General features: G+C 34.6%; 1 protein-coding gene and 1 non-coding gene across 2 annotated transcripts in view; one reads left to right on the forward strand and one right to left on the reverse strand.

The window, feature by feature from the left end:
- ACYP2 (acylphosphatase 2) overlaps window positions 1–13917 on the reverse strand; it is a 114757-nt gene that overhangs the window by 46913 nt on the left and 53927 nt on the right. The gene's annotated exons all lie outside the window — the stretch shown is intronic.
- Window positions 9281–9354, forward strand: TRNAV-UAC. The gene has a single exon. It is a non-coding gene; the product is annotated as a tRNA-Val (tRNA).

Below are 13917 nucleotides of genomic sequence, written 5' to 3' on the forward strand. Positions count from 1 at the left end.
GCAAGATTTAAATTGGTCCAATCAAAGGAAGCCAAGAGTTTTGTCTGGGAGGATAGAAGCTCTCCATTCCTATAGCAAGTGTAATATAAAGAGGCCATGTCTTCAGTTGCTGCAGCCATATCTAATCAATGAGGGGAGCCATGGAAGAGAGAGTAAAAACAATTACCAGAGTGAAAACAATCACAAGAGGAATAGAGCCTAGTGAATTATTCAGTAGTGTGTTTGAAAAAAAATTCCCTTTATTTGAGCCATATCAGTTCTGATTCTCTGATATATGCATCCCAAAGCCTCTTTACTAATGTAGTTTGGCTGCATAAAGTACCATAATTAGTGCAAAGTAGCAGATAGAATAAGGCAGACAAAAGTCAAAAGCATACATGTTCTAAAAGAAAATACACATAGTTCAAAGTCATGGTAGAAAATCAGAGACCAAAAATTTCCTGAAAGGATTGCTATTTTGGTTAAATAATATATGTAAATCACCTAGCACAGAGCCAGGGGCACACCAAGCTGTCATATTAACTGTGGATAGCAATAGCTAATGGTGCAGTAGGCTGTGTCAAGTGCCCAGGGAGGCAAGAAATAGTCTTTTATATCAAAAGCATTTTCTTATAACTTGAAATTATATAACTCTTGAGTGGATAGTCTTTAGGTGTCAATGAATGACAACAGTTAGCTTTTACTGAAAATCTACATTTGCAACTTTATATGCATTTGTCTTTTCACAAGGACCCTGCAGGATAGGTATTATTCTCAATTAACACATCAGGAAACAAATTCAGAGAGGTGAATCCACTTAGCAGCATTTAAATGGTGATACTAGCTTTTACCACAAATCCCACCTCAAACCTGTGTTCATTTACCATTTCAGGCCAACTCTCTAATGTGAGATGAAGACTCAAAGATGTACATGAATTATATCAATTTAGAGAATTTACATAACAAAGTAATTGCGTTTCCTCGGTGCATTTTATATGTTAGCATATTTCTTTTGTACTCATTTCATAATAACAAAGCTATTTACTGAACAGAACATGATAAATGCACACACAGATTAAGCAAGAGAAATATTGTTTTGATAGAAACCAACCTATAATATATCAGTCATCTGGAAAACAGCTTCCTAACACTAATGAAACTATTCTGGGTTCTTAAAAACATTTTGGGGAGATTTTGAACAACACTTACAACTAGGTCTAGGAAATCATGAACTTTAGAAAGAACGGATAATTGTATAGCCTTTAGAGTTGTTATAAGATAAAATATGGAGGCAGTTGGATAAACACTGCATGGAAGAAAAAATAAAAACAAAATTGATAGAAGATAGGACTAGCAAATGAAAACCATTTAAATGACTCTCCTAAGTACTGCTATCTTGAATGTTTATCTTTTAAGGATACAAATCAAGAACTCCCCAAATCATATATATTCTCCAAAAGCTATTATAAGACAGAATAAACAAATGATACGAATAATTAAATAATTTCATATCTAATTATTCTTCCTAATAATGTTCCAAATGGCTTAGTAAACTCTACAATCAATAAATTATATAACATACTATGTTTTTTTGAAAAATATGAGAATAACAAATTGGGCTATATGATATATATGAAAGGCTGCTCTGGGATTTTGTAATTATGGTATGAAAATTCATCTCCCTATTCTACAGTCTTTGGACACATAATGTCACTGTTACGTGATGCCATCTCCCGTAGAAGCAGGGGCTGCCATGGTGGAAAAGCAATGTTAGTAAAATTAGTCTCTTGCCTAGAACTCTAACCCAGTTGGGTTAATTCTAATGGCCTACCTGGCTCAGTGCCCTTGCTTCTCTTTCCCGCTGAGCTGAATCTATTAAACTAACCCTGACTTATAGCTATGCATCTGACTTCAGAGCCAACTCCAACCCTCACCGCAGGGAGATAACATAAGAAATCTCTTGTCAAGATCTTCTTGCCTTTGCCCTGAATTCTTGTTCCTCTGATTGTACTCCAGTCCACTATGACTGGGTTCCTTACCTTTTATACATTTCCAGTAGCTGGGTTTTTACTGTGAAGTCTCAATCTCGTTATGGGTACCTAATATTTAATGGGAGATTCCAATAATACCCAATACTAATTCCTATGAAATGAACTTTCTTTTTTTAGGATTACCTTGCTATTTGGGCCACTTCCCAAATAATTTAGAACTTGCCCTCTGTTAGCACCTTATTCCACCAGTCCACACCATCCCCTCCCCCACTGACATCAATTGATGAACTATGAATATACTTTTCAAATTCATGGGAGGAGGTATGGCATACTGGTTAAGAGTGTGGTTTCTCTGCTATGCAACAAAACGAAAAGACAACATACCAACTGGGAGAAGATATTCACTTATACATCTGATAAGGGGTCAATATCTAAAATATAAAGAACTCATAGAACTCAACAACAAAAAACATAAACAATCTAATTTAAAAATGGGCAGAAGACATGAATAGATATTTCTCTAAAGAGGAAATACAGATGGCCAATAGATATATGAAGATGCTCAAGGTCACTAATCATCAGAGAAATGCAAATTAAAACCACAATGACATATCACCTCACACCTGTCAGAATGGCTATCATCCATAAATCAAAGAACAAGTATTGGCGAGGATGTGGAGGAAAGGGAACCCTCATACACTGTTGGTGGGATTGTAAATTGGTACAGCCGCTATGGAAAAGTCTGGAGGTTCCTCAAAAAATTAAAAATGGATCTACCTTTTGACCCAGTAATTGCACTTCTGGATATTTAGTCAAAGAAAACCAAAACAATAATTCATAAAGATCTATGCACCCTTATGTTCATATCAGCACAATTTATAATAGGCCAAGATATGGAAGCAATCTAAATGCCCATCAACAGACGACTGGATAAAGAACTTATGGTTCATATATACAATGGAATATTACTCACCAATAAAAAAAAAAAAATGAAATCCTACCATTTGCAAAGACATGGATGGACCTAGAGGTTATTATGCTGAGTGAAATAAGTCAGACAGAGAAAGATAAATACCATGATTTCACTTACATTCAGAATCTAAGGAACAAAAGGGGCAAATTAATCAAAAACAGACTCACAAATATAAAGGACAATCTGGTGATGACCGTCGGCGGGGTGAGAGGCCGGGGAAAGAGGGATGAAGGGTTAAAGAAGTACAAATTAGTAGTCGATAGATGGTCACCAGGATGGACAGCACAGCATAGCAATGCAGTCAGCAGTAATGTAATGGCTATGTGTAGAGTCAGAGGAGAGAGTAATCAGGAGGATCATTTCATAAACTTTATAAATGTCTAACCAATGTACTGTATACTTGAAACTAATAATAAAGTTAAATTAAAATTTTTAAAAACATGCAAAAAAAACCCTGCTTTCTGCAATGTGAGTCCCTGGGTCTGAAAGGTAGCATAGCTCTATGTATGACCTTGAGTAAGATTCTTAATCTTCATATACCTTGATGTCTTCATCTCCAAAATAAAGAAAACACCTGCCTTATATATGAATAATCTACAGGTAATATATAATACTGTGTCTAGTAAATAATGAGCACTCCATAAATGTCAGCTGTTGCTATTAATATGGTTCCTATCTGCACATCTATAGAATAGGCTACATTATTTTAGACCTTGCTTAATGCTGAGGCTCTGCCTTATCCCATATGTCTATGCACTTCTGATCTGCTTCCATACTTGGATGTGAAGTCCTCTTTCCTAATTTATAGTCTGTGATCACTTTCCCAAAAGAAAGTAATAAGGGACTTAGTAATAAGGAAAGTAATAAGGAAATTCATTACTTGCATCTGTCTTCCCTTCCTATCCAAGAGAAAGGAGCAATTGTTCAACCAAGCTGAACCTGTTCATACTTCTCTATGTCTGTGAGATGCCACTTTTATAGCCACTCTGTCATCATGGCTTACTCTAAAGAGCAGCTGGGGTTTAGCTGTCTGAGCAGATGATTTGAAAGTTTTGCAAAATCAAGCTGAAATGGTGATAGTTTTGAGTTCTGGCCTGGTTCATTCCTACAAGGCCACTTAGAATCTCAACCCTGGAATTTTTAAGCTCTAACCTGTAAGGTGGAATGTGAACATAGACATGTATGTATCACTGATTCCCTTTCCATAGTTCTAAATACTTACAGAATTTTTATAAAATATGAATAAATATAAATATTTATTAAATATAAATAAGAAAAAGATAAAATGACATAGCATTCACTTACATGATTCTGCTCTTATTCTATGCAATGCTATTAATACACATAACAATACCTTGGGTTGATAAAGTCTTAAAATGTCATTTATTTCTGGTATTTTAAGACTTTATCACTAAGTGTATATAACATGCGTGACACCTTCAGAAGCAAGGGAGCCAGAATTAGTGTGTATATTTCATAAGTAAAAGAGATGAGAGGTTAAAATAAAAGTGAGTGATTTACTCTAAACTCTTACAAAGAAGAGTTAAATAAGAACCCCAGTCCCCAAGCACTTAATACTTAGCTAAACTGTCGTTGCAAAAAGAAAAACTTATTATCGTTTTTTGAAAAATAAACACCCAGGTATTAAGGCCAGAGTTAAAACTGAATATATCCTAATACCAATGGTCCAATTTGGAACCCGAAGCAGTCAATTTCCATTTAACTCCCATTCAACATTTTCACCTAATGGCTTGCAGACAGATCTTCAAAAAATATGTACCTTCACCAAAATAACAAGCTTTTTACCCAATTCCATAGACTTGGGCAGCTTTTTATTATTCCAGCCAAACATATTGATAAAAATTCTAAATCAGTTCAGAAAAATTTCCTCACATTTTTTTAAGCATCAAAATCAGTGTGCTTCTAAGAGTTAGCCTGGGTAATAGGAATGCTGTATAATTTTCATGTCACTTCTGAACCTCTAATATAGGAATAAGTTTTACACTGTGCTTTCACAGTTACTGATAAGTGCCTATTCACTGTAAAGGAGAGGTGAGGGCTTAAAGGAGGGAAGTAGCTGCTGTCAAATATAAACCTGGTAAAAGATTCTATGTTCCATTCCCAGGGCTGAACTCTGTCACCTCTTCCAGTATTTACTTCTCTCTTTGGTTTCACTTAGGGATTGAATACTCAAACTCATCTTGTGGCCCAGTCAGCCTATGAATAACCCTGCTGTTACTTTTCAGGAGATCACAGATAGTACATTCGCAGCTGTTTAAAATTAACACTTCTTTCTTATCAGAAGTGGCTCCACTCCTTTACTGACATCAACACATTATTGAAAGTTCTGTACTGCAAATTCTTTGTCTTTCCTGACTGCCCTTTCTTACTGCCTACAGCCAGTAATCACAGTGAATCGTCTGTCAGAAAAAACTAGGGCCTCACGAATGCACATAAAAATTCCAGACGCTCAACTTCTTTATAAGATGAATCTAGACTGATCCAAGAGAATCTGTTTTTACTCACTTGGGTATTTAAATATTTTTTGTTTTGAATTTTGAATGTGGGCTTGGCTACCATCTCCCAAAGCATCCAGGACATCACATGAATTTACAGTAACAGTGAGTCAACGGGCCACAGTGGTGCCACTCTGTGATTTCTACAGTAAATACAAACAATTAAGATTGGCATGTTTATATAAGACTTCATTTTCTCACAAACTTTCCCATATTTTCTCTAAATGTTTAAGTTAAAGTAGGGACCAAAGTAGCAACTCTATTGGAGTAAAACATTAGTTAGACACAGTAGAGAATTTAATTCAACAACAGATTACCCCTGCACCCCCCAGATTTGCTGCAGTGAGTTTTTTTAATCCCAGGTTCGCTTCTCTATATTTCTTGGCATCTTCTGGAATGTCTCCTCTCCCTGTTGTACATTTAGAAAATGAATGCTTATTTTATGATTCATCTAAGAGAGAAAGAAATAGGAAAGAAACCCTTAAAACATTCTAGAGCCAAAGATGATTATCACTAATTAGGAGTAAACTTTGTTACTAGATCCTCTTTAGTATGAATAATATATTATCCACTTATTCCCTTTAAAAACTATCAAAAATAAAGATTACTAGAAATTTAACTTTTGAATACAAAAGTGAAGTTAAAAAAGATGCCCAAAGATTTAGTGTCACACAATAAGAACACAAACAAGCAATAGAGTAGAACCTCATTGTGATAATATCCTTGGAATTTAAAAGGAACATGTAAGAAACCCAAAACATGACAAAAGTGTAAAGATGCTTGTCCTGTCACTCATCTATTAAAAAGAAAAAAAAAGTGTTATTACAGATGTTTGTATACAATCTTTCAAAATACCCTTAATTTTTATTTTCTGTATGATTTCAACAGTCAAAAAAGATGGTGGATTATTTTTAAATCACCCTATTTAATCATTGAAAAAACATGCAAGACCCAGTCACAATAACCAACTTCTTTTATGCTCCAATCCCTCTGCCCAGCCCATCTCCCAGTTCACCCCTGCTATAGATGCACATCCGTGTTGTCCACAGCTAGGCTGGGAACTGCTGAGGGCAATCACCGTGTCGTGTTATAGTGTGTATCCCCAGTAACTAACATGGTGCCCAGCACACTGTAGACACTCAAATACAACCTGAAATGATTGGAATTGACATTCATAGGGCCGGTTAAAGAGCCTGGTCATTGCTGTGCCCTGGGCTGGTAGTCTCTTCCCTGGTCATCTTTCGACCATTTAGGATTTGAGGACTATTCGTTGCAACCACAATGCACAAATGAATTTAAGAGCAAACTCCTGCCTACGTTTCTGCCCCACAAACATAATCACTAATGTATGTAGGTACTGTACAATATAAAGTACTTTCACAGATTTTTTTTATCTGACCCTTACGACAACCTTTTGAAGTAGGTAATACAGATATATAACCCCATTTAACACATGAGGAGCTAGAGGTTTAGGAGGGTTAAAGAATTTGGTCAAGGTCACACAAAGGTAAAATGCTCTTTTCATAAACTTAGTACTGAGACCAAACAATAACAGAATCTTAATGCCAAAGTTCCAATGTGGAATCTTGAGACATCCCCACTTCCAAATGCATCTCACATTCAGGATATGCCTTATCTTTCGTTCATTCTCTTTTATAATTGCTTCCATGTTTGAAACACATCCCCAATGCAATGCTTTGTTTAATAAAGAAAATAATGTTTGTTAAATAAAAAAACAGTACCACTGTAATCACAGAATGTAAGAAAACATGAGCTCCTCAAAAAAACCATTAAGGCAGTTAGTTATCTTTGGTAAGGTTTTATTTAAAGGAATAAATGTCTGCCAATTTACTAGGAAAATTGCTTCCTAAATTAAAGATGAACCAATTAAATTATATTAGAAATGAGTGAGAAATAAAGTCCTTTGGTCAACTGGTTTTCAGCTCTCTCCAATTAAAAATAGTTCTAACAGGATTTAAAATTTTAGTGGCAAATCATGCAACACAGGTTTGGCCTTAGCCAGAAGCAGAAAGCAGTTCTGCAACCATTTCTAACACAGTATAGAAGCAAGAGCTTCAGACTATTTAAATTTATACCAGCAACTAAATTCTAGGCTCACAAACAAACCAAACTCTCAAACTCCTGAAATTCGCTCTGAATAGCTAATAGGAAAAGGGGTCTGGAAAAAGTCCAGAAAAAGCTTACACCCAGATTTATTCTGCAATTTTTTGTAAATTACATTTTTGGAAAGAGGTAGGAAGTAAGTAAAATTCTAAAGATAGGCTTTCTCTCAGTTATGTAAAGTATTTTATTTCTAATCTAAGAAAATAGTAGCTCTTTCTTATATTAGATGTTTTTAGTTTTCACCATTTAAGGTTAGTTGAACAAAATTGATGTTGAAATTCAGTGAATTTAAAAAATTAAAATTGAGCTAAGTAGGAACTATCAGACTAATGGGACTAATTCTGACTTTTGCTGTTTTCCCATGATAATCTCAAGGGCTATAAAATCATGGAGATCCAAGCTAACTATACACAGATTTCTGAATGCTGAGGCAATCCCACGTGACGTCTAGGTTATATGGCAAATGATTATCCGGAATAGCACACTAACACAAATGTTAGGGTAAATCAGAATGTAAATTCTATCTTTTCTCCTACTTCTACCATCCTTCCAAACATGAAAAACACAATGATGGTAAAAACAGGATCTTCAAAGTCAGACGGACTTCACGTTTAAGCCCAGCTCTGCCCTTTCCTACCTGGGAGACCTGAACTACTCAGTTTATTTTTCTGAGCCTCGGCTTCTTCATTTGACAAAAATGGGATAATATACACCTCACAATACCTGGCATATAGTAAATGTTCAGTAAATATGTGTTAACTAACAGGTTTGCTGTGAGAAGATGTGATATGATGCCATGCACATGTGTGGCCAAGCCCTCAACAAATGTTTGCCATGGCTCCTGTGTCATTCCATTTTGTGACCACTTAAAGTACCAGCCAGATTTGCCCCACCTCCCCAAAAAAAAGAAGAAAGAAAGAAAGAAAGAAAGAAAGAAAGAAAGAAAGAAAGAAAGAAAGAAAGAAAGAAAAAGAAAAAAGAAAGAAAGAAAGAAAGAAAGAAAGAAAGAAAGAAAGAGAAAGAAAGAAAGAAAAAGAAAGAAAGGAAGAAAGGAAGAAAGGAAGAAAGGAAGAAAGGAAGAAAGGAAGAAAGGCACTTCAACAACTTATTCCTCGTTTCATTTTAGGCATTTTTCTTAATAAAACTTGCAATGCCCACTAGCCAAAAGAAACTCTCGATTAATTAGTGTATTGTGCTATTACTTTTCATCAATAAAGTAGGGAGTTAATAGTTTGGTAATGTGTAATTATGTTTTTTCTTAATGAAAATATAGAGACCTATTTTTTAGAATGTATTAGTCAGCTATTGCCACAATAATCCTATAGAGCAAAGCATCCCAAACTCAGTGGCTTATAACAAACATTGATTCCGATGCTCATGGGTTTGTATGTTAACTAGAATTTGGCTAGTCTAAGCAGGGCTTGGCTGGGTGGCTCTGCTTCAAGTTGTGGGTTCAGCTCAGGTTCATTCCACCTGCGTTTATTCTGAGATCCAAGCTGAAGGAGCAGCAGCTACCCAGGGAAAGCTCTTCTCATGGCAAATTACCAGTATGCAAAACCAAAGGCAAACCACGCAGGTGTATTTAAGGCTTTATGTCACATTCAGTAACATTTCATTGACCAAAGCAGTCTCAGGGCCAAACCCAACATCAGTGGGATTGGGGCTGAACAATAATCAAAAAGTATCCAACTGGGGGTGGCTCCATAGTGTAGTGGTTAGCATGTCTGCTTTACACGCAGAAGGTCCTGGGTTCGCACCCCCAGTGGAGCCGCAGACATACCCGGAGTGCACCAGGCCCCACCGGGGGGCCCCAGGCCCCAGGCCCCAGATGCATACCACGAGCATGGGAGGAGCCTGGTTCAGGGGTGGAAGAGGAGAAGAGGGAATTAAAGAGGGGGGAAAAAAAAGTACCCAACAATGAATACTACAGTTGTAACTAGTTGGATGTAATTGCATTATATATCAGTTATTTCTACATGGAGTTAAATTCACATTAATGAAACTCTGAAAGGAAAGATCTTATGGTAATTAAAGAGGAGATTCTGGAGAGACAAAGCACTAATGGAGATGAAAATTCTGATATTCCAATTAGTAAATAAATGCGGTAACTCGGTCTTCAGATGTTCATTTACAATTATATAGGAAATGATTTCAAGCTTGTTTTATGTGTTTCAATTGAATCAGATTGTCTCTTTACTCAAACTGCTATGTCAAACCATCATAAGCAGTTGATATTATTAAAATAGAAGATAACAAATCTTTGCTATTTTGTGAGATTTACAGTTGAATAAATACAAAACAAATGAAATACAAAACAAATAATTAATACAAGTTCTATTATGATTCATTTAATAAATACTTACTGAGCATGTGTATATGTGTATAAAAAAATTTATAAGTGTATCTGGGGAAAGCTCTAACATACCTCACTTATTTAAAAGAAACTTTGAAAACTGTATTAAAATTGATTTAAAAAGGAAAATAAAACATTAGGCTTTGAAGTTTAAGCATTTGCAACAAATTTAAAATTCTAGGTTGGTTGAGAAAATAACAGACAACAAAAGTACATTTAGTTAAAGGAGCACCACTCTGTTTTCAATCATTTTATAATTTATTCAGTGCAAGCTTAGAGAAATGGTTTTAATTAAGAAAGATCACACTTGGGTATTAATATGATAAAATATGCTGACATAATATTTAAAATCTATGTGGTGATAACAGACAAAAAGAATTCCTTGGCAATATAAAAAAAAAAGTTTAACAAAATTTGATTTCTAGAGCTCCATTGTTCTATAACTCAGGGCTTCAATTATAATATCAAATCTCTATTTTAAGTATTAGAGACCCCTTACGAGTAACTGCTTTGGTAAACCAAAATGCTGTGAACCACTTAACTACTGGGTGGGAAGTGGGAAGTACAGCACTAGATATTAATTACTTCTAATGAACTAATCTGTGAATTAACATATTATCTTTTAAACTCTAACACATTATCATTTCTATTCTACTTCCTTTATTATGCCCCTTTTTGGACACTTGCAAACCTACTGTGGTGGCATTTAAAACCCACCATTATGTTGTCCCAACTTATCTTCTATAGCCCCATAATATGAGTACATTACTCTTGCTAAGCTGGTCTAGTGATTCGACAACATATCTCAAGCATGTTATTCCTCACTTGCGAAACAGGCATCTAGTGCCTCTGTAAAATACTTGACCCACCTTTTCAGGCTTTGCCCAAGTCCCACCTCTTACATTCAAGATTTCCTAGTCGACTCTATGTTCCAGGGAGCTCTTTTACCTCTAACTTTTGGTAACATATATTGTCTGACTGTGTATATGGAATTTAGCACATAATTGTCTTGAATTGTTGAACTTTTCACATGTATCTTATGATCCCCTTATAGATCCTAATGGCTTTATGTGTAAATTTCATAACCAAGTTACTCCAGGTAGCCCATCCAAGATTCATTCTCATTTTCTTCCTTATGAATAGAATTCAAATTTTTCTTAGATGGCAATGCACCCAGTTAAACTCACCTTCCAAAATTCCCTGGCAGACAGAAATGTCCATGTGATCCTAGTTCTGACTAAAGAGATAAGAGCAGAAGTCTATTTGTAGAGACCTCTAGAAAAGCTACTGTCTTCTGATATAAAGGGACAGAAAGATGAATATGATGCTTGAGGTGGAAGAGTCTCATACAATCACAAGGACAAAAGCTATATGTTAAGGACAAAAAAATGTGGGACACTACATCATGACACCTCTGTACAAGTCCTAGACTGTCTACCTCCAGACTTATTGTTTTTTGAGAAAAAGAACTGTTTGATTAAGCTAGTTTAATTGGATTTTCATTATATACAGCAAAATGGCAATCCTAAGTGATATGTCTTGATATTATTTTTATGAATAAGAAAATTTATAATAATCACCAAACAATTGTTTAATGCTTAGGGTTGTGCTAGCATGTAGAAAATACAAAAATAAATGTATATGCTCTCTGTTCTCCAAACGTCATCAACTAAAGAAATACAAAGCAAACAATTAATACAAGTTCTATTGTGATTCGTTTAATAAATACTTACTGAGCATGTGTATGTATGTATAGATATACACACGTGTGTGTGTGTGTGTGTGTGTGTGTGTGTGTGTGTGTGTGTGCAGAGCATACCAGCAGAGGAACCCTACAGGATAGAAAGGTAAATCAGCCAAGGATTATATCCTCAAAGAGCTTAAAATAGGTAGGTATAACTACTGCAATATTTACAATAGCTATTGATATGAATCTGATAGATATGTTCATAAATAGCTATAAGACAATGTGCAGGGCTAAGAGCTATAAAAAGAAACCATAAATTAAATACTAGTGTCAATGAAGACAAAACTACTTCTAATTTACCAGATCAAAAAGAGTTGTTTCATTCAGAGGATATACTTGTGAAGGACACTGAAGAATGGGCAAAATGTAGGCTAGTGGAAATGGTGTGGTAGGTGAAGGAGAATTCGGGTATTAGGGGACAAGGAAGAGAGGAAACTAAAAAACGTAACAAAGCTTTGGGCTAGAATAATGGTTGTTATATTAATAGAAATAAGGAACATTGAAGAAGGTACATATTTGTGAGAATAAATACAAGGTTGGATTTAAGACCATACTTCGTCTTAGTAACAAAACAAACAGATGAAAGCAAGCTTTCCTTCAATCCTCATCGCACTCCGGTCATCATTCTATTCTCTACTCTTTCGCATCCTGCTGAGGGCATGTGTTTGGCAATTATCTACATGATACTCTCACTTTTATCCCATTATCTTTAAGCTGGCTTTAACATGTTAAAGATTCATCTGAAATAAATACTACTTGACATAACAATGAAAAACTAGAGTTGTGCTGTACAATATGGTAGCCTCTAACCTGATGGCTGTTTAAATTTAATTAAAATCAAATAAAATTAAAATTCAGTTTTCAATCTCATTCGCTACATTTTAAGTGCTCAGTGGCCACATTGGACAATGGGAGAATACTGCCATAATTGCAGAAAGTTCTATTTGACACTGATGATCTAGAGTCTTTGTCTTTGAAGGTCAGAGGTAAGGCAAGAAAACCCTTATTATCATCAGTTTTCAACACTTTTCTAGACTAGGTTTGAGTCTACACAATGGGTCAAGAAAGGGAAATGAAATCTAAAGAATGGACAGGAATGATTGTCTCTATGGCAAATAAAATAAAAATCTGTTAGAAACAATGATTAAAAATCAAATTCACTACTATTGGCACTAGTAAAAATCAGAAAATATGAGAAAAGGCTCTCAATAACAATAGTAACAAAGGATAAATTATTTTGAAATAAACTTAAGAATGTGCAATAGCTATGTTAATAAAACAAAAAATGTCAATAAGAGGTAAAAAATGAATAAAAATATATTTTATATTGTTCTTCCCAAGTTTATTGAGAAATTGACATATAACATTGTGTAGGTTTAAGGTATACAACATGGTGATTATATATATATATATATATATGTGATTACCACAATAAGGTTAGTTAACATATCCTTCATCTCATACAGTTACCATTTTTGCATGTAGTGAGAATATTTAGCAACTTTCAAGTATAAAATACAGTATTGTTAACTATAGCCATGTTTTATATTTAATGAGAATATATTATAAATATGTCAATCTCACCAAACTAATTTTTACATTTAACATAATTCCAATAAAAAACTCAAGTTGCAAAAAATTTTTGCAACTTGACAATTTCCAGTCTATCTGGAAGATGATCCACTGTTTTTAGACTAGCCAAAAAACTCTGAGAAAAGAAGAGGTTTTGCTCAACCAAATATCATATGAAGCATGTTATAAACACTCAATAATTAAAACAATATGGATCTTGCACAGGACTAATGAAACAAAATTTAAGAGTCTAGGAACAGATCCAATTATTTATATGGATTATGACTTATGATAAAACTAGCATTTCAAAATAATGGAGAGATGAATATTTAACAAAGGGTTTTAGAAAAAGATAAACTTACATTCCTGCCTCATAATATGTAAGATAAATTCTATATTAGTTAAAGTTTACAGTGTTAAAACAGAAACTATCAAAATCCTAGGTGAAAACAGAGCTGAATATAAAAATATTTGTATTGGGGAGGAATTCCAAAGCATGACCCCAAAGACAGAAACCATAACAAGACTGACAGATTGAACTCATAAAAATGTAAAACTGATGTATGATACAAACCTCACAATAAACAATTATAAAAGGATTCATAAGCTCTGTTGAATAAATTGATTTACTTTATACATCAATACAATGGAAAATCACATAG

The sequence above is a fragment of the Pteropus alecto genome, unplaced genomic scaffold (genome assembly GCF_000325575.1).
Source record: "Pteropus alecto unplaced genomic scaffold, ASM32557v1 scaffold131, whole genome shotgun sequence".
Lineage (NCBI taxonomy): Eukaryota > Metazoa > Chordata > Mammalia > Chiroptera > Pteropodidae > Pteropus > Pteropus alecto.